Source organism: Lagenorhynchus albirostris, chromosome 2, assembly GCF_949774975.1.
Source record: "Lagenorhynchus albirostris chromosome 2, mLagAlb1.1, whole genome shotgun sequence".
NCBI classification, from domain to species: domain Eukaryota; kingdom Metazoa; phylum Chordata; class Mammalia; order Artiodactyla; family Delphinidae; genus Lagenorhynchus; species Lagenorhynchus albirostris.
This window is the reverse complement of record NC_083096.1, coordinates 64,462,572-64,483,294: the sequence shown is the minus strand read 5'-3', so window position 1 is coordinate 64,483,294 and position 20,723 is coordinate 64,462,572.

Sequence of the window (20,723 nt, the reverse complement as noted above, 5' to 3'; positions counted from 1 at the left end):
TTTTGGACCATAGCTGTCATTTATAACTCTGCAGGTTTGTGAATGACAGTGCCCATGAGCTCCTTTCTTCAACTCGCTTTCTTGTGAGCTGGCCGCAACACCGCAGTATTGCTTCAGGCCCTAGTGTGGTTCCGGCACGGCACGCTGAGCCTTTGGTTAATTCCCCTTTCTGGTGGGAAATGAGAGTTAAATGTGCCCGTCCAGACACCTCCAGCTAGTCTCTCATTGGTTCTCCCTATTCCTGTTCATCTTCCGCAGAAATTGCAAACTGGGCCAAACAGGAGGTTAAAGGCACTGACTCTCCAAGTGGGGAGAGTGTTAGTAAAGCGTGTGGAATGTTGCACCCGAGTACCAGGGACGAAAACTGAGACACATTTGAACACGTCTCCCGATCAGATGGTGGATCATACTCTGGGTTCCACATGCATGTTTTAGCTGAAGGAAGAATCCCTTAAACCTGGAGGGTTGAGACCCATGGAATGGGTACCATGCAATATGGCTTCAAAGAGTCTGCATTTGCTCACCGAACCTCATCAATCCTATCACTGCTGCGTTTATGCCGCTGTACACACGCTTGATTCTCTTTCGGAGACATATAAATCCATAGGTTTTAAGATTCTTACTAGTCAGGTATATTCTTAGGCATTTACTATGGGGTGTTGAGTCCACTTCGTTGAGCAAGGAGTAGCTCTTGTCTATTACATATTTGGCTTATGGAACGGTATCTGTGCTAATTTCAATCTCTGGTTTTAGGCAGCACCCCAACTCACCTTTCCCCTTAAGCAAGCATAAGTTGGTTTTCTACATTTGAGACCCTGTTCTGTTCTGTAATTCAGTTCCTGTGTAGCCAAGTTTACATTCCGTGTATTAGTGATATCTTATGATGTTTCTTTTTCTGTGTGACTTATTTCACTTAGAATCATCGTACCTGAATCCACTCATTATGCTGCTACAGGCCTATGACATAGATTTCATTGCTGAGTGATATTGCATTGTACGTAAGTACCACAACTTCTTTATCCATTTTTCGCTTTCTGCGATATTGAACTTGTACCGTAAACGAGGTTCTTGTAAACAGAGCCGTCCCAAACTTTGGGGTGGCTCAGTCTTTTTGATTTTAATTTCCCTAAGCTATAGGACCATAAGTGGAAGTGCCCTAGGCTCTGTTGCTTTGTTTTTTAGATGATTCAGGAAACACCATACCCTTCTCCCGAGTGGCTGTTGGCAATTTAGATCCTTCCCATCAGCATAACAAGGCTCCCAGTTCTCCATGGCCTGTCCTGCCTTTCTGGATTTTACACATTTTTCAGATGGCCCTTTTGACCTGGGGTGGGGGGGGCAGTGAGACTTCATTGTAGTGCAGATTTCCTTTGCAAGCTTGCTTGGTTGGCCAAAAAGGACATATGTGTTGTTTCCTGAATATATTCAGGAAAAACGCATACACACTTTTTGGCCAAGTGCATCATTGTGGACGTTCTGCCTCTTTTCCTATGCTTTACCTGCAATTCCAGTCTACCTCCTGAAATCGGTTTCCTGCAATTCTGCCCCTCTTTCAAGTCCTCTTGGCAGCCTTACTTCAATATATTTTTGGAGGATAGCTGTCATTTATAACTCTGCAGGTTTGTGAATTACAGTGCCCCTGAGCTCCTTTCTTCAACTCGCTTTCTTGTGAGCTGGCTGCAACACCACAGGATTGCTTCAGGCCCTAGTGCGGTTCCGGCATGGCACGCTGAGCCTTTGGTTAATTCCTCTTCCTGGTGGGAAATGAGAGTTAATTTTGCCCATCTGACACCTCCAGCTAGTCACTCATTGGTTCTCCCTATTCCTGTTTATTTTCCGCAGAAATTGCAAACTGGGCAATACAGGAGTTTAAAGGCACTGACTCTCCAAGTGGGGAGAGTGTTAGTAAAGCGTCTGGAATGTTGCCCCTGAGTACCAGGGGATGAAAACTGAGACACATTTGAACCCGTTTCCCGATCACACGCTGGATCATACTATGGGTACCACATGCATGTTTTAGCTGAAGGAAGAATCCCTTAAACTTTGAGAGTTGTGACCCATGGAATGAGTACCATGCGTTATGACTTCAAAGGGTCTGCATTTGCTCACCGAACCTCACCGATCTTATCACTGCTGCGTTAAAGCCACTGTACACATGCTTGATTCTCTTTTGGAGACATATTATTCCATAGGTTTTCAGATTCTTACTAGTCAGGTATATTCTTAGGCGTTTAATATGGGGTGTTGAGTCCACTTCGTTGAGCAAGGAGTACCTCTTGTCTATTACATATTTGGCTTATGGAACGGTATCTGTGCTAATTTCAATCTACGGTTTTATGCAGCACCCCAACTCACCTTTCCCCTTAAGCAAGCATAAGTTGGTTTTCTACATTTGAGACCCTGTTCTGTTTTGTAATTCAGTTCCTGTGTAGCCAAGTTTACATTCCGTGTATTAGTGATATCTTATGATGTTTCTTTTTCTGTGTGACTTATTTTACTTAGAATCATCGTACCTGAATCCACTCATTATGCTTTACGGGCCTGATGACATAGATTTCATTGCTGAGTGATATTGCATTGTACGTAAGTACCACAACTTCTTTATCCATTTTTCGCTTTCTGTGATATTGAACTTGTACCGTAAACGAGGTTCTTGTAAACAGAGCCGTCCCAAACATTGGGGTGGCTGTGTCTTTTTGATTTTAATTTCCCTAATCTATAGAACCATAAGTGGAAGTGCCCTAGGCTCTGTTGCTTTGTTTTTTAGATGTTTCAGGAAACACCATACACTTCTCCAGAGTGGCTGTTGGCAATTTACATCCCGCCCATCAGCATAACAAGGCTCCAAGTTCTCCATGGCCTGTCCTGCCTTTCTGGATTTTACACTTTTTTCAGATGGCCCTTTTGACTGTGGGGCAGTGAGACATCATTGTAGTGCAGATTTCCTTTGCAAGCTTGCTTGGTTGGCCAAAAAGGGCGTATGCGTTTTTTCCTGAATATATTCAGGAAAAAACTAATACGCCCTTTTTGGCCAAGTGCATCATTGTGGACGTTCTGCCTCTTTTCCTATGCTTTATATGCAATTCCAGTCTGCCTCCTGAAATCGGTTTCCTGCAATTCTGCCCCGCTTTCAAGTCCTCTTGGCAGCCTTACTTCAATATATTTTTGGAGGATAGCTGTCATTTATAACTCTGCAGGTTTGTGAATGACAGTGCCCCTGAGCTCCTTTCTTCAACTCGCTTTCTTGTGAGCTGGCCGCAACACCGCAGGATTGCTTCATGCCCTAGTGTCGTTCCGGGACGGCACGTTGTGCCTTTGGTTAATTCCTCTTCCTGGTGGGAAATGAGAGTTAAATTTGCCCGTCCAGACACCTCCAGCTAGTCTCTCTTTGGTTCTCCCTATTCCTGTTCATTTTCCACAGAAATTGCAAACTGGGCCAAACAGGAGGTTAAAGGCACTGACTCTCCAAGTGGGGAGAGTGTTAGTAAAGCGTCTGGAATGTTGCACCCGAGTACCAGGGGATGAAAACTGAGACACATTTGAACAAGTTTCCCGATCACACGGTGGATCATACTCTGGGTTCCACACGCATGTTTTAGCTGAAGGAAGAATCCCTTAAACCTGGAGAGTTGAGACACATGGAATGGGTACCATGCAATATGACTTCAAAGGGTCTGCATTTGCTCACCGAACCTCACCAATCCTATCACTGCTGCGTTTATGCCGCTGTACACATGCTTGATTCTCTTTCGGAGACATATAAATCCATAGGTTTTAAGATTCTTACTAGTCAGGTATATTCTTAGGCGTTTAATATGGGGTGTTGAGTCCACTTCGTTGAGCAAGGAGTAGCTCTTGTCTATTACATATTTGGCCTATGGAACGGTATCTGTGCTAATTTCAATCTCTGGTTTTATGCAGCACCCCAACTCACCTTTCCCCTTAAGCAAGCATAAGTTGGTTTTCTACATTTGAGACCCTGTTCTGTTTTGTAATTCAGTTCCTGTGTAGCCAAGTTTACATTCCGTGTAGTAGTGATATCTTATGATGTTTCTTTTTCTGTGTGACTTATTTCACTTAGAATCATCATACCTGAATCCACTCATTATGCTGCTGCGGGCCTGATGACATAGATTTTATTGCTGAGTGATATTGCATTGTACGTAAATACCACAACTTCTTTATCCATTTTTCGCTTTCTGTGATATTGAACTTGTACCGTAAACGAGGTTCGTGTTAACAGAGCCGTCCCAAACTTTGGGGTGGCTGTGTCTTTTTTATTTTAATTTCCCTAAGCTATAGGACCATAAGTGGAAGTGCCCTAGGCTCTGTTGCTTTGTTTCTTAGATGTTTCAGGAAACACCATTCACTTCTCCAGAGTGGCTGTTGGCAATTTACATCCCGCCCATCAGCATAACAAGGCTCCCAGTTCTCCATGGCCTGTCCTGCCTTTCTGGATTTTACACTTTTTCAGATGGCCCTTTTGACCAGGGGGCAGTGAGACTTCATTGTAGTGCAGATTTCCTTTGCAAGCTTGCTTGGTTGGCCAAAAAGGACATATGTGTTGTTTCCTGAATATATTCAGGAAAAACGCATACACACTTTTTGGCCAAGTGCATCATTGTGGACGTTCTGCCTCTTTTCCTATGCTTTACCTGCAATTCCAGTCTACCTCCTGAAATCGGTTTCCTGCAATTCTGCCCCTCTTTCAAGTCCTCTTGGCAGCCTTACTTCAATATATTTTTGGAGGATAGCTGTCATTTATAACTCTGCAGGTTTGTGAATGACAGTGCCCCTGAGCTCCTTTCTTCAACTCGCTTTCTTGTGAGCTGGCTGCAACACCACAGGATTGCTTCAGGCCCTAGTGCGGTTCCGGCATGGCACGCTGAGCCTTTGGTTAATTCCTCTTCCTGGTGGGAAATGAGAGTTAATTTTGCCCATCCAGACACCTCCAGCTAGTCACTCATTGGTTCTCCCTATTCCTGTTTATTTTCCGCAGAAATTGCAAACTGGGCAATACAGGAGTTTAAAGGCACTGACTCTCCAAGTGGGGAGAGTGTTAGTAAAGCGTCTGGAATGTTGCCCCTGAGTACCAGGGGATGAAAACTGAGACACATTTGAACCCGTTTCCCGATCACACGCTGGATCATACTATGGGTACCACATGCATGTTTTAGCTGAAGGAAGAATCCCTTAAACTTTGAGAGTTGTGACCCATGGAATGAGTACCATGCGTTATGACTTCAAAGGGTCTGCATTTGCTCACCGAACCTCACCGATCTTATCACTGCTGCGTTAAAGCCACTGTACACATGCTTGATTCTCTTTTGGAGACATATTATTCCATAGGTTTTCAGATTCTTACTAGTCAGGTATATTCTTAGGCGTTTAATATGGGGTGTTGAGTCCACTTCGTTGAGCAAGGAGTAGCTCTTGTCTATTACATATTTGGCTTATGGAACGGTATCTGTGCTAATTTCAATCTACGGTTTTATGCAGCACCCCAACTCACCTTTCCCCTTAAGCAAGCATAAGTTGGTTTTCTACATTTGAGACCCTGTTCTGTTTTGTAATTCAGTTCCTGTGTAGCCAAGTTTACATTCCGTGTATTAGTGATATCTTATGATGTTTCTTTTTCTGTGTGACTTATTTTACTTAGAATCATCGTACCTGAATCCACTCATTATGCTTTACGGGCCTGATGACATGGATTTCATTGCTGAGTGATATTGCATTGTACGTAAGTACCACAACTTCTTTATCCATTTTTCGCTTTCTGTGATATTGAACTTGTACCGTAAACGAGGTTCTTGTAAACAGAGCCGTCCCAAACATTGGGGTGGCTGTGTCTTTTTGATTTTAATTTCCCTAATCTATAGAACCATAAGTGGAAGTGCCCTAGGCTCTGTTGCTTTGTTTTTTAGATGTTTCAGGAAACACCATACACTTCTCCAGAGTGGCTGTTGGCAATTTACATCCCGCCCATCAGCATAACAAGGCTCCAAGTTCTCCATGGCCTGTCCTGCCTTTCTGGATTTTACACTTTTTTCAGATGGCCCTTTTGACTGTGGGGCAGTGAGACATCATTGTAGTGCAGATTTCCTTTGCAAGCTTGCTTGGTTGGCCAAAAAGGGCGTATGCGTTTTTTCCTGAATATATTCAGGAAAAAACTAATACGCCCTTTTTGGCCAAGTGCATCATTGTGGACGTTCTGCCTCTTTTCCTATGCTTTATATGCAATTCCAGTCTGCCTCCTGAAATCGGTTTCCTGCAATTCTGCCCCGCTTTCAAGTCCTCTTGGCAGCCTTACTTCAATATATTTTTGGACGATAGCTGTCATTTATAACTCTGCAGGTTTGTGAATGACAGTGCCCCTGAGCTCCTTTCTTCAACTCGCTTTCTTGTGAGCTGGCCGCAACACCGCAGGATTGCTTCATGCCCTAGTGTCGTTCCGGGACGGCACGTTGTGCCTTTGGTTAATTCCTCTTCCTGGTGGGAAATGAGAGTTAAATTTGCCCGTCCAGACACCTCCAGCTAGTCTCTCTTTGGTTCTCCCTATTCCTGTTCATTTTCCACAGAAATTGCAAACTGGGCCAAACAGGAGGTTAAAGGCACTGACTCTCCAAGTGGGGAGAGTGTTAGTAAAGCGTCTGGAATGTTGCACCCGAGTACCAGGGGATGAAAACTGAGACACATTTGAACAAGTTTCCCGATCACACGGTGGATCATACTCTGGGTTCCACACGCATGTTTTAGCTGAAGGAAGAATCCCTTAAACCTGGAGAGTTGAGACACATGGAATGGGTACCATGCAATATGACTTCAAAGGGTCTGCATTTGCTCACCGAACCTCACCAATCCTATCACTGCTGCGTTTATGCCGCTGTACACACGCTTGATTCTCTTTCGGAGACATATAAATCCATAGGTTTTAAGATTCTTACTAGTCAGGTATATTCTTAGGCGTTTAATATGGGGTGTTGAGTCCACTTCGTTGAGCAAGGAGTAGCTCTTGTCTATTACATATTTGGCCTATGGAACGGTATCTGTGCTAATTTCAATCTCTGGTTTTATGCAGCACCCCAACTCACCTTTCCCCTTAAGCAAGCATAAGTTGGTTTTCTACATTTGAGACCCTGTTCTGTTTTGTAATTCAGTTCCTGTGTAGCCAAGTTTACATTCCGTGTAGTAGTGATATCTTATGATGTTTCTTTTTCTGTGTGACTTATTTCACTTAGAATCATCATACCTGAATCCACTCATTATGCTGCTGCGGGCCTGATGACATAGATTTTATTGCTGAGTGATATTGCATTGTACGTAAATACCACAACTTCTTTATCCATTTTTCGCTTTCTGTGATATTGAACTTGTACCGTAAACGAGGTTCGTGTTAACAGAGCCGTCCCAAACTTTGGGGTGGCTGTGTCTTTTTTATTTTAATTTCCCTAAGCTATAGGACCATAAGTGGAAGTGCCCTAGGCTCTGTTGCTTTGTTTCTTAGATGTTTCAGGAAACACCATTCACTTCTCCAGAGTGGCTGTTGGCAATTTACATCCCGCCCATCAGCATAACAAGGCTCCCAGTTCTCCATGGCCTGTCCTGCCTTTCTGGATTTTACACTTTTTCAGATGGCCCTTTTGACCAGGGGGCAGTGAGACTTCATTGTAGTGCAGATTTCCTTTGCAAGCTTGCTTGGTTGGCCAAAAAGGACATATGTGTTGTTTCCTGAATATATTCAGGAAAAACGCATACACACTTTTTGGCCAAGTGCATCATTGTGGACGTTCTGCCTCTTTTCCTATGCTTTACCTGCAATTCCAGTCTACCTCCTGAAATCGGTTTCCTGCAATTCTGCCCCTCTTTCAAGTCCTCTTGGCAGCCTTACTTCAATATATTTTTGGAGGATAGCTGTCATTTATAACTCTGCAGGTTTGTGAATTACAGTGCCCCTGAGCTCCTTTCTTCAACTCCCTTTCTTGTGAGCTGGCTGCAACACCACAGGATTGCTTCAGGCCCTAGTGCGGTTCCGGCATGGCACGCTGAGCCTTTGGTTAATTCCTCTTCCTGGTGGGAAATGAGAGTTAATTTTGCCCATCCAGACACCTCCAGCTAGTTACTCATTGGTTCTCCCTATTCCTGTTTATTTTCCGCAGAAATTGCAAACTGGGCAATACAGGAGTTTAAAGGCACTGACTCTCCAAGTGGGGAGAGTGTTAGTAAAGCGTCTGGAATGTTGCCCCTGAGTACCAGGGGATGAAAACTGAGACACATTTGAACCCGTTTCCCGATCACACGCTGGATCATACTATGGGTACCACATGCATGTTTTAGCTGAAGGAAGAATCCCTTAAACTTTGAGAGTTGTGACCCATGGAATGAGTACCATGCGTTATGACTTCAAAGGGTCTGCATTTGCTCACCGAACCTCACCGATCTTATCACTGCTGCGTTAAAGCCACTGTACACATGCTTGATTCTCTTTTGGAGACATATTATTCCATAGGTTTTCAGATTCTTACTAGTCAGGTATATTCTTAGGCGTTTAATATGGGGTGTTGAGTCCACTTCGTTGAGCAAGGAGTACCTCTTGTCTATTACATATTTGGCTTATGGAACGGTATCTGTGCTAATTTCAATCTACGGTTTTATGCAGCACCCCAACTCACCTTTCCCCTTAAGCAAGCATAAGTTGGTTTTCTACATTTGAGACCCTGTTCTGTTTTGTAATTCAGTTCCTGTGTAGCCAAGTTTACATTCCGTGTATTAGTGATATCTTATGATGTTTCTTTTTCTGTGTGACTTATTTTACTTAGAATCATCGTACCTGAATCCACTCATTATGCTTTACGGGCCTGATGACATAGATTTCATTGCTGAGTGATATTGCATTGTACGTAAGTACCACAACTTCTTTATCCATTTTTCGCTTTCTGTGATATTGAACTTGTACCGTAAACGAGGTTCTTGTAAACAGAGCCGTCCCAAACATTGGGGTGGCTGTGTCTTTTTGATTTTAATTTCCCTAATCTATAGAACCATAAGTGGAAGTGCCCTAGGCTCTGTTGCTTTGTTTTTTAGATGTTTCAGGAAACACCATACACTTCTCCAGAGTGGCTGTTGGCAATTTACATCCCGCCCATCAGCATAACAAGGCTCCAAGTTCTCCATGGCCTGTCCTGCCTTTCTGGATTTTACACTTTTTTCAGATGGCCCTTTTGACTGTGGGGCAGTGAGACATCATTGTAGTGCAGATTTCCTTTGCAAGCTTGCTTGGTTGGCCAAAAAGGGCGTATGCGTTTTTTCCTGAATATATTCAGGAAAAAACTAATACGCCCTTTTTGGCCAAGTGCATCATTGTGGACGTTCTGCCTCTTTTCCTATGCTTTATATGCAATTCCAGTCTGCCTCCTGAAATCGGTTTCCTGCAATTCTGCCCCGCTTTCAAGTCCTCTTGGCAGCCTTACTTCAATATATTTTTGGACGATAGCTGTCATTTATAACTCTGCAGGTTTGTGAATGACAGTGCCCCTGAGCTCCTTTCTTCAACTCGCTTTCTTGTGAGCTGGCCGCAACACCGCAGGATTGCTTCATGCCCTAGTGTCGTTCCGGGACGGCACGTTGTGCCTTTGGTTAATTCCTCTTCCTGGTGGGAAATGAGAGTTAAATTTGCCCGTCCAGACACCTCCAGCTAGTCTCTCTTTGGTTCTCCCTATTCCTGTTCATTTTCCACAGAAATTGCAAACTGGGCCAAACAGGAGGTTAAAGGCACTGACTCTCCAAGTGGGGAGAGTGTTAGTAAAGCGTCTGGAATGTTGCACCCGAGTACCAGGGGATGAAAACTGAGACACATTTGAACAAGTTTCCCGATCACACGGTGGATCATACTCTGGGTTCCACACGCATGTTTTAGCTGAAGGAAGAATCCCTTAAACCTGGAGAGTTGAGACACATGGAATGGGTACCATGCAATATGACTTCAAAGGGTCTGCATTTGCTCACCGAACCTCACCAATCCTATCACTGCTGCGTTTATGCCGCTGTACACACGCTTGATTCTCTTTCGGAGACATATAAATCCATAGGTTTTAAGATTCTTACTAGTCAGGTATATTCTTAGGCGTTTAATATGGGGTGTTGAGTCCACTTCGTTGAGCAAGGAGTAGCTCTTGTCTATTACATATTTGGCCTATGGAACGGTATCTGTGCTAATTTCAATCTCTGGTTTTATGCAGCACCCCAACTCACCTTTCCCCTTAAGCAAGCATAAGTTGGTTTTCTACATTTGAGACCCTGTTCTGTTTTGTAATTCAGTTCCTGTGTAGCCAAGTTTACATTCCGTGTAGTAGTGATATCTTATGATGTTTCTTTTTCTGTGTGACTTATTTCACTTAGAATCATCATACCTGAATCCACTCATTATGCTGCTGCGGGCCTGATGACATAGATTTTATTGCTGAGTGATATTGCATTGTACGTAAATACCACAACTTCTTTATCCATTTTTCGCTTTCTGTGATATTGAACTTGTACCGTAAACGAGGTTCGTGTTAACAGAGCCGTCCCAAACTTTGGGGTGGCTGTGTCTTTTTTATTTTAATTTCCCTAAGCTATAGGACCATAAGTGGAAGTGCCCTAGGCTCTGTTGCTTTGTTTCTTAGATGTTTCAGGAAACACCATTCACTTCTCCAGAGTGGCTGTTGGCAATTTACATCCCGCCCATCAGCATAACAAGGCTCCCAGTTCTCCATGGCCTGTCCTGCCTTTCTGGATTTTACACTTTTTCAGATGGCCCTTTTGACCAGGGGGCAGTGAGACTTCATTGTAGTGCAGATTTCCTTTGCAAGCTTGCTTGGTTGGCCAAAAAGGACATATGTGTTGTTTCCTGAATATATTCAGGAAAAACGCATACACACTTTTTGGCCAAGTGCATCATTGTGGACGTTCTGCCTCTTTTCCTATGCTTTACCTGCAATTCCAGTCTACCTCCTGAAATCGGTTTCCTGCAATTCTGCCCCTCTTTCAAGTCCTCTTGGCAGCCTTACTTCAATATATTTTTGGAGGATAGCTGTCATTTATAACTCTGCAGGTTTGTGAATTACAGTGCCCCTGAGTTCCTTTCTTCAACTCGCTTTCTTGTGAGCTGGCTGCAACACCACAGGATTGCTTCAGGCCCTAGTGCGGTTCCGGCATGGCACGCTGAGCCTTTGGTTAATTCCTCTTCCTGGTGGGAAATGAGAGTTAATTTTGCCCATCCAGACACCTCCAGCTAGTCACTCATTGGTTCTCCCTATTCCTGTTTATTTTCCGCAGAAATTGCAAACTGGGCAATACAGGAGTTTAAAGGCACTGACTCTCCAAGTGGGGAGAGTGTTAGTAAAGCGTCTGGAATGTTGCCCCTGAGTACCAGGGGATGAAAACTGAGACACATTTGAACCCGTTTCCCGATCACACGCTGGATCATACTATGGGTACCACATGCATGTTTTAGCTGAAGGAAGAATCCCTTAAACTTTGAGAGTTGTGACCCATGGCATGAGTACCATGCATTATGACTTCAAAGGGTCTGCATTTGCTCACCGAACCTCACCGATCTTATCACTGCTGCGTTAAAGCCACTGTACACATGTTTGATTCTCTTTTGGAGACATATTATTCCATAGGTTTTCAGATTCTTACTAGTCAGGTATATTCTTAGGCGTTTAATATGGGGTGTTGAGTCCACTTCGTTGAGCAAGGAGTACCTCTTGTCTATTACATATTTGGCTTATGGAACGGTATCTGTGCTAATTTCAATCTACGGTTTTATGCAGCACCCCAACTCACCTTTCCCCTTAAGCAAGCATAAGTTGGTTTTCTACATTTGAGACCCTGTTCTGTTTTGTAATTCAGTTCCTGTGTAGCCAAGTTTACATTCCGTGTATTAGTGATATCTTATGATGTTTCTTTTTCTGTGTGACTTATTTTACTTAGAATCATCGTACCTGAATCCACTCATTATGCTTTACGGGCCTGATGACATGGATTTCATTGCTGAGTGATATTGCATTGTACGTAAGTACCACAACTTCTTTATCCATTTTTCGCTTTCTGTGATATTGAACTTGTACCGTAAACGAGGTTCTTGTAAACAGAGCCGTCCCAAACATTGGGGTGGCTGTGTCTTTTTGATTTTAATTTCCCTAATCTATAGAAACATAAGTGGAAGTGCCCTAGGCTCTGTTGCTTTGTTTTTTAGATGTTTCAGGAAACACCATACACTTCTCCAGAGTGGCTGTTGGCAATTTACATCCCGCCCATCAGCATAACAAGGCTCCAAGTTCTCCATGGCCTGTCCTGCCTTTCTGGATTTTACACTTTTTTCAGATGGCCCTTTTGACTGTGGGGCAGTGAGACATCATTGTAGTGCAGATTTCCTTTGCAAGCTTGCTTGGTTGGCCAAAAAGGGCGTATGCGTTTTTTCCTGAATATATTCAGGAAAAAACTAATACGCCCTTTTTGGCCAAGTGCATCATTGTGGACGTTCTGCCTCTTTTCCTATGCTTTATATGCAATTCCAGTCTGCCTCCTGAAATCGGTTTCCTGCAATTCTGCCCCGCTTTCAAGTCCTCTTGGCAGCCTTACTTCAATATATTTTTGGACGATAGCTGTCATTTATAACTCTGCAGGTTTGTGAATGACAGTGCCCCTGAGCTCCTTTCTTCAACTCGCTTTCTTGTGAGCTGGCCGCAACACCGCAGGATTGCTTCATGCCCTAGCGTCGTTCCGGGACGGCACGTTGTGCCTTTGGTTAATTCCTCTTCCTGGTGGGAAATGAGAGTTAAATTTGCCCGTCCAGACACCTCCAGCTAGTCTCTCTTTGGTTCTCCCTATTCCTGTTCATTTTCCACAGAAATTGCAAACTGGGCCAAACAGGAGGTTAAAGGCACTGACTCTCCAAGTGGGGAGAGTGTTAGTAAAGCGTCTGGAATGTTGCACCCGAGTACCAGGGGATGAAAACTGAGACACATTTGAACAAGTTTCCCGATCACACGGTGGATCATACTCTGGGTTCCACACGCATGTTTTAGCTGAAGGAAGAATCCCTTAAACCTGGAGAGTTGAGACACATGGAATGGGTACCATGCAATATGACTTCAAAGGGTCTGCATTTGCTCACCGAACCTCACCAATCCTATCACTGCTGCGTTTATGCCGCTGTACACACGCTTGATTCTCTTTCGGAGACATATAAATCCATAGGTTTTAAGATTCTTACTAGTCAGGTATATTCTTAGGCGTTTAATATGGGGTGTTGAGTCCACTTCGTTGAGCAAGGAGTAGCTCTTGTCTATTACATATTTGGCCTATGGAACGGTATCTGTGCTAATTTCAATCTCTGGTTTTATGCAGCACCCCAACTCACCTTTCCCCTTAAGCAAGCATAAGTTGGTTTTCTACATTTGAGACCCTGTTCTGTTTTGTAATTCAGTTCCTGTGTAGCCAAGTTTACATTCCGTGTAGTAGTGATATCTTATGATGTTTCTTTTTCTGTGTGACTTATTTCACTTAGAATCATCATACCTGAATCCACTCATTATGCTGCTGCGGGCCTGATGACATAGATTTTATTGCTGAGTGATATTGCATTGTACGTAAATACCACAACTTCTTTATCCATTTTTCGCTTTCTGTGATATTGAACTTGTACCGTAAACGAGGTTCGTGTTAACAGAGCCGTCCCAAACTTTGGGGTGGCTGTGTCTTTTTTATTTTAATTTCCCTAAGCTATAGGACCATAAGTGGAAGTGCCCTAGGCTCTGTTGCTTTGTTTCTTAGATGTTTCAGGAAACACCATTCACTTCTCCAGAGTGGCTGTTGGCAATTTACATCCCGCCCATCAGCATAACAAGGCTCCCAGTTCTCCATGGCCTGTCCTGCCTTTCTGGATTTTACACTTTTTCAGATGGCCCTTTTGACCAGGGGGCAGTGAGACTTCATTGTAGTGCAGATTTCCTTTGCAAGCTTGCTTGGTTGGCCAAAAAGGACATATGTGTTGTTTCCTGAATATATTCAGGAAAAACGCATACACACTTTTTGGCCAAGTGCATCATTGTGGACGTTCTGCCTCTTTTCCTATGCTTTACCTGCAATTCCAGTCTACCTCCTGAAATCGGTTTCCTGCAATTCTGCCCCTCTTTCAAGTCCTCTTGGCAGCCTTACTTCAATATATTTTTGGAGGATAGCTGTCATTTATAACTCTGCAGGTTTGTGAATTACAGTGCCCCTGAGCTCCTTTCTTCAACTCGCTTTGTTGTGAGCTGGCTGCAACACCACATGTTTGCTTCAGACCCTAGTGCGGTTCCGGCATGGCACGCTGAGCCTTTGGTTAATTCCTCTTCCTGGTGGGAAATGAGAGTTAATTTTGCCCATCCAGACACCTCCAGCTAGTCACTCATTGGTTCTCCCTATTCCTGTTTATTTTCCGCAGAAATTGCAAACTGGGCAATACAGGAGTTTAAAGGCACTGACTCTCCAAGTGGGGAGAGTGTTAGTAAAGCGTCTGGAATGTTGCCCCTGAGTACCAGGGGATGAAAACTGAGACACATTTGAACCCGTTTCCCGATCACACGCTGGATCATACTATGGGTACCACATGCATGTTTTAGCTGAAGGAAGAATCCCTTAAACTTTGAGAGTTGTGACCCATGGCATGAGTACCATGCATTATGACTTCAAAGGGTCTGCATTTGCTCACCGAACCTCACCGATCTTATCACTGCTGCGTTAAAGCCACTGTACACATGCTTGATTCTCTTTTGGAGACATATTATTCCATAGGTTTTCAGATTCTTACTAGTCAGGTATATTCTTAGGCGTTTAATATGGGGTGTTGAGTCCACTTCGTTGAGCAAGGAGTACCTCTTGTCTATTACATATTTGGCTTATGGAACGGTATCTGTGCTAATTTCAATCTACGGTTTTATGCAGCACCCCAACTCACCTTTCCCCTTAAGCAAGCATAAGTTGGTTTTCTACATTTGAGACCCTGTTCTGTTTTGTAATTCAGTTCCTGTGTAGCCAAGTTTACATTCCGTGTATTAGTGATATCTTATGATGTTTCTTTTTCTGTGTGACTTATTTTACTTAGAATCATCGTACCTGAATCCACTCATTATGCTTTACGGGCCTGATGACATAGATTTCATTGCTGAGTGATATTGCATTGTACGTAAGTACCACAACTTCTTTATCCATTTTTCGCTTTCTGTGATATTGAACTTGTACCGTAAACGAGGTTCTTGTAAACAGAGCCGTCCCAAACATTGGGGTGGCTGTGTCTTTTTGATTTTAATTTCCCTAATCTATAGAACCATAAGTGGAAGTGCCCTAGGCTCTGTTGCTTTGTTTTTTAGATGTTTCAGGAAACACCATACACTTCTCCAGAGTGGCTGTTGGCAATTTACATCCCGCCCATCAGCATAACAAGGCTCCAAGTTCTCCATGGCCTGTCCTGCCTTTCTGGATTTTACACTTTTTTCAGATGGCCCTTTTGACTGTGGGGCAGTGAGACATCATTGTAGTGCAGATTTCCTTTGCAAGCTTGCTTGGTTGGCCAAAAAGGGCGTATGCGTTTTTTCCTGAATATATTCAGGAAAAAACTAATACGCCCTTTTTGGCCAAGTGCATCATTGTGGACGTTCTGCCTCTTTTCCTATGCTTTATATGCAATTCCAGTCTGCCTCCTGAAATCGGTTTCCTGCAATTCTGCCCCGCTTTCAAGTCCTCTTGGCAGCCTTACTTCAATATATTTTTGGACGATAGCTGTCATTTATAACTCTGCAGGTTTGTGAATGACAGTACCCTGAGCTCCTTTCTTCAACTCGCTTTCTTGTGAGCTGGCCGCAACACCGCAGGATTGCTTCAGGCCCTAGTGTCGTTCCGGGACGGCACGTTGTGCCTTTGGTTAATTCCTCTTCCTGGTGGGAAATGAGAGTTAAATTTGCCCGTCCAGACACCTCCAGCTAGTCTCTCATTGGTTCTCCCTATTCCTGTTCATTTTCCACAGAAATTGCAAACTGGGCCAAACAGGAGGTTAAAGGCACTGACTCTCCAAGTGGGGAGAGTGTTAGTAAAGCGTCTGGAATGTTGCACCCGAGTACCAGGGGATGAAAACTGAGACACATTTGAACACGTTTCCCGATCACACGGTGGATCATACTCTGGGTTCCACACGCATGTTTTAGCTGAAAGAAGAATCCCTTAAACCTGGAGAGTTGAGACACATGGAATGGGTACCATGCAATATGACTTCAAAGGGTCTGCATTTGCTCACCGAACCTCACCAATCCTATCACTGCTGCGTTTATGCCGCTGTACACACGCTTGATTCTCTTTCGGAGACATATAAATCCATAGGTTTTAAGATTCTTACTAGTCAGGTATATTCTTAGGCGTTTAATATGGGGTGTTGAGTCCACTTCGTTGAGCAAGGAGTAGCTCTTGTCTATTACATATTTGGCCTATGGAACGGTATCTGTGCTAATTTCAATCTCTGGTTTTATGCAGCACCCCAACTCACCTTTCCCCTTAAGCAAGCATAAGTTGGTTTTCTACATTTGAGACCCTGTTCTGTTTTGTAATTCAGTTCCTGTGTAGCCAAGTTTACATTCCGTGTAGTAGTGATATCTTATGATGTTTCTTTTTCTGTGTGACTTATTTCACTTAGAATCATCATACCTGAATCCACTCATTATGCTGCTGCGGGCCTGATGACATAGATTTTATTGCTGAGTGATATTGCATTGTACGTAAATACCACAACTTCTTTATCCATTTTTCGCTTTCTGTGATATTGAACTTGTACCGTAAACGAGGTTCGTGTTAACAGAGCCGTCCCAAACTTTGGGGTGGCTGTGTCTTTTTTATTTTAATTTCCCTAAGCTATAGGACCATAAGTGGAAGTGCCCTAGGCTCTGTTGCTTTGTTTCTTAGATGTTTCAAGAAACACCATTCACTTCTCCAGAGTGGCTGTTGGCAATTTACATCCCGCCCATCAGCATAACAAGGCTCCCAGTTCTCCATGGCCTGTCCTGCCTTTCTGGATTTTACACTTTTTCAGATGGCCCTTTTGACCAGGGGGCAGTGAGACTTCACTGTAGTGCAGATTTCCTTTGCAAGCTTGCTTGGTTGGCCAAAAAGGACATATGTGTTGTTTCCTGAATATATTCAGGAAAAACGCATACACACTTTTTGGCCAAGTGCATCATTGTGGACGTTCTGCCTCTTTTCCTATGCTTTACCTGCAATTCCAGTCTACCTCCTGAAATCGGTTTCCTGCAATTCTGCCCCTCTTTCAAGTCCTCTTGGCAGCCTTACTTCAATATATTTTTGGAGGATAGCTGTCATTTATAACTCTGCAGGTTTGTGAATTACAGTGCCCCTGAGTTCCTTTCTTCAACTCGCTTTCTTGTGAGCTGGCTGCAACACCACAGGATTGCTTCAGGCCCTAGTGCGGTTCCGGCATGGCACGCTGAGCCTTTGGTTAATTCCTCTTCCTGGTGGGAAATGAGAGTTAATTTTGCCCATCCAGACACCTCCAGCTAGTCACTCATTGGTTCTCCCTATTCCTGTTTATTTTCCGCAGAAATTGCAAACTGGGCAATACAGGAGTTTAAAGGCACTGACTCTCCAAGTGGGGAGAGTGTTAGTAAAGCGTCTGGAATGTTGCCCCTGAGTACCAGGGGATGAAAACTGAGACACATTTGAACCCGTTTCCCGATCACACGCTGGATCATACTATGGGTACCACATGCATGTTTTAGCTGAAGGAAGAATCCCTTAAACTTTGAGAGTTGTGACCCATGGCATGAGTACCATGCATTATGACTTCAAAGGGTCTGCATTTGCTCACCGAACCTCACCGATCTTATCACTGCTGCGTTAAAGCCACTGTACACATGTTTGATTCTCTTTTGGAGACATATTATTCCATAGGTTTTCAGATTCTTACTAGTCAGGTATATTCTTAGGCGTTTAATATGGGGTGTTGAGTCCACTTCGTTGAGCAAGGAGTACCTCTTGTCTATTACATATTTGGCTTATGGAACGGTATCTGTGCTAATTTCAATCTACGGTTTTATGCAGCACCCCAACTCACCTTTCCCCTTAAGCAAGCATAAGTTGGTTTTCTACATTTGAGACCCTGTTCTGTTTTGTAATTCAGTTCCTGTGTAGCCAAGTTTACATTCCGTGTATTAGTGATATCTTATGATGTTTCTTTTTCTGTGTGACTTATTTTACTTAGAATCATCGTACCTGAATCCACTCATTATGCTTTACGGGCCTGATGACATGGATTTCATTGCTGAGTGATATTGCATTGTACGTAAGTACCACAACTTCTTTATCCATTTTTCGCTTTCTGTGATATTGAACTTGTACCGTAAACGAGGTTCTTGTAAACAGAGCCGTCCCAAACATTGGGGTGGCTGTGTCTTTTTGATTTTAATTTCCCTAATCTATAGAAACATAAGTGGAAGTGCCCTAGGCTCTGTTGCTTTGTTTTTTAGATGTTTCAGGAAACACCATACACTTCTCCAGAGTGGCTGTTGGCAATTTACATCCCGCCCATCAGCATAACAAGGCTCCCAGTTCTCCATGGCCTGTCCTGCCTTTCTGGATTTTACACTTTTTTCAGATGGCCCTTTTGACTGTGGGGCAGTGAGACATCATTGTAGTGCAGATTTCCTTTGCAAGCTTGCTTGGTTGGCCAAAAAGGGCGTATGCGTTTTTTCCTGAATATATTCAGGAAAAAACTAATACGCCCTTTTTGGCCAAGTGCATCATTGTGGACGTTCTGCCTCTTTTCCTATGCTTTATATGCAATTCCAGTCTACCTCCTGAAATCGGTTTCCTGCAATTCTGCCCCGCTTTCAAGTCCTCTTGGCAGCCTTACTTCAATATATTTTTGGACGATAGCTGTCATTTATAACTCTGCAGGTTTGTGAATGACAGTGCCCCTGAGCTCCTTTCTTCAACTCGCTTTCTTGTGAGCTGGCCGCAACACCGCAGGATTGCTTCATGCCCTAGTGTCGTTCCGGGACGGCACGTTGTGCCTTTGGTTAATTCCTCTTCCTGGTGGGAAATGAGAGTTAAATTTGCCCGTCCAGACACCTCCAGCTAGTCTCTCTTTGGTTCTCCCTATTCCTGTTCATTTTCCACAGAAATTGCAAACTGGGCCAAACAGGAGGTTAAAGGCACTGACTCTCCAAGTGGGGAGAGTGTTAATAAAGCGTCTGGAATGTTGCACCCGAGTACCAGGGGATGAAAACTGAGACACATTTGAACAAGTTTCCCGATCACACGGTGGATCATACTCTGGGTTCCACACGCATGTTTTAGCTGAAGGAAGAATCCCTTAAACCTGGAGAGTTGAGACACATGGAATGGGTACCATGCAATATGACTTCAAAGGGTCTGCATTTGCTCACCGAACCTCACCAATCCTATCACTGCTGCGTTTATGCCGCTGTACACACGCTTGATTCTCTTTCGGAGACATATAAATCCATAGGTTTTAAGATTCTTACTAGTCAGGTATATTCTTAGGCGTTTAATATGGGGTGTTGAGTCCACTTCGTTGAGCAAGGAGTAGCTCTTGTCTATTACATATTTGGCCTATGGAACGGTATCTGTGCTAATTTCAATCTCTGGTTTTATGCAGCACCCCAACTCACCTTTCCCCTTAAGCAAGCATAAGTTGGTTTTCTACATTTGAGACCCTGTTCTGTTTTGTAATTCAGTTCCTGTGTAGCCAAGTTTACATTCCGTGTAGTAGTGATATCTTATGATGTTTCTTTTTCTGTGTGACTTATTTCACTTAGAATCATCATACCTGAATCCACTCATTATGCTGCTGCGGGCCTGATGACATAGATTTTATTGCTGAGTGATATTGCATTGTACGTAAATACCACAACTTCTTTATCCATTTTTCGCTTTCTGTGATATTGAACTTGTACCGTAAACGAGGTTCGTGTTAACAGAGCCGTCCCAAACTTTGGGGTGGCTGTGTCTTTTTTATTTTAATTTCCCTAAGCTATAGGACCATAAGTGGAAGTGCCCTAGGCTCTGTTGCTTTGTTTCTTAGATGTTTCAGGAAACACCATTCACTTCTCCAGAGTGGCTGTTGGCAATTTACATCCCGCCCATCAGCATAACAAGGCTCCCAGTTCTCCATGGCCTGTCCTGCCTTTCTGGATTTTACACTTTTTCAGATGGCCCTTTTGACCAGGGGGCAGTGAGACTTCATTGTAGTGCAGATTTCCTTTGCAAGCTTGCTTGGTTGGCCAAAAAGGACATATGTGTTGTTTCCTGAATATATTCAGGAAAAACGCATACACACTTTTTGGCCAAGTGCATCATTGTGGACGTTCTGCCTCTTTTCCTATGCTTTACCTGCAATTCCAGTCTACCTCCTGAAATCGGTTTCCTGCAATTCTGCCCCTCTTTCAAGTCCTCTTGGCAGCCTTACTTCAATATATTTTTGGAGGATAGCTGTCATTTATAACTCTGCAGGTTTGTGAATTACAGTGCCCCTGAGCTCCTTTCTTCAACTCGCTTTGTTGTGAGCTGGCTGCAACACCACATGTTTGCTTCAGGCCCTAGTGCGGTTCCGGCATGGCACGCTGAGCCTTTGGTTAATTCCTCTTCCTGGTGGGAAATGAGAGTTAATTTTGCCC